The following is a 625-nucleotide window of genomic DNA, read 5'->3' as shown; positions in this document are numbered from 1 at the left end:
GACACAGGCCAGTCCTGCTCATAAGAGGAGACTACACAATTGCATGAACACCAACAAGTGAGGACCAGTCAGTGGGAGCCATCTTGAAGACTGGCTTCTATCATCCAAACTTTAAATCTATTATCAGACAGGGTTCAATCAGAGAAGCCAAACCATTAGGAGATACACACGTGTGCATACACTTACACATATTAAAGAGTTTGTCTATGGCCATGCTACCCTGAACAAGCCCGATCCTGTCTGATCTCGGAAGCTAAGCAGGGTCGGGCTTGGTTAGTACTTGGATGGGAGACCACCTAGGAAGACCAGGTGCTGTAGGCATAAATAATAAAAAATAAGAGATTGTAAGCTGACAAGGTCCTTGCAGTCTGTGAGGTCAAACCAGGGTTGCCTCAATTAAAAATAAATAAATAAAATAAAGAGTTTATTACAGGGATTTGATCTGATGCAATTGTGGAAACTGCTTAAACAGTCTTTGTAAGGCTGTGGTCTTCATGCCTGAGGTTGGAGATTGGAGTCCACAGGACTGGCTGTGGGGAAGGGAAGGTGGAAATAAAGTGGAAGAGAAGGAGGACAAGCTAGAACCTGTGAGCATGAGCCAGAACACTCACTGATCTCTCACTAG

At 44.3% G+C, this 625-nt stretch overlaps 1 non-coding gene across 1 annotated transcript; it reads left to right on the top strand.

The window, feature by feature from the left end:
• Positions 1–202: 202 nt before the first annotated feature.
• Positions 203–321, top strand: LOC112478219. The gene has a single exon (XR_003045743.1). It is a non-coding gene; the product is annotated as a 5S ribosomal RNA (ribosomal RNA).
• The last annotated feature ends 304 nt before the right edge of the window (positions 322–625 follow it).

The sequence above is a fragment of the Pteropus alecto genome, unplaced genomic scaffold (assembly GCF_000325575.1).
Source record: "Pteropus alecto unplaced genomic scaffold, ASM32557v1 scaffold42, whole genome shotgun sequence".
NCBI classification, from domain to species: domain Eukaryota; kingdom Metazoa; phylum Chordata; class Mammalia; order Chiroptera; family Pteropodidae; genus Pteropus; species Pteropus alecto.
The sequence above is the reverse complement of the archived record's forward strand: the minus strand, read 5'-3'. Positions and strand labels throughout refer to the sequence as shown.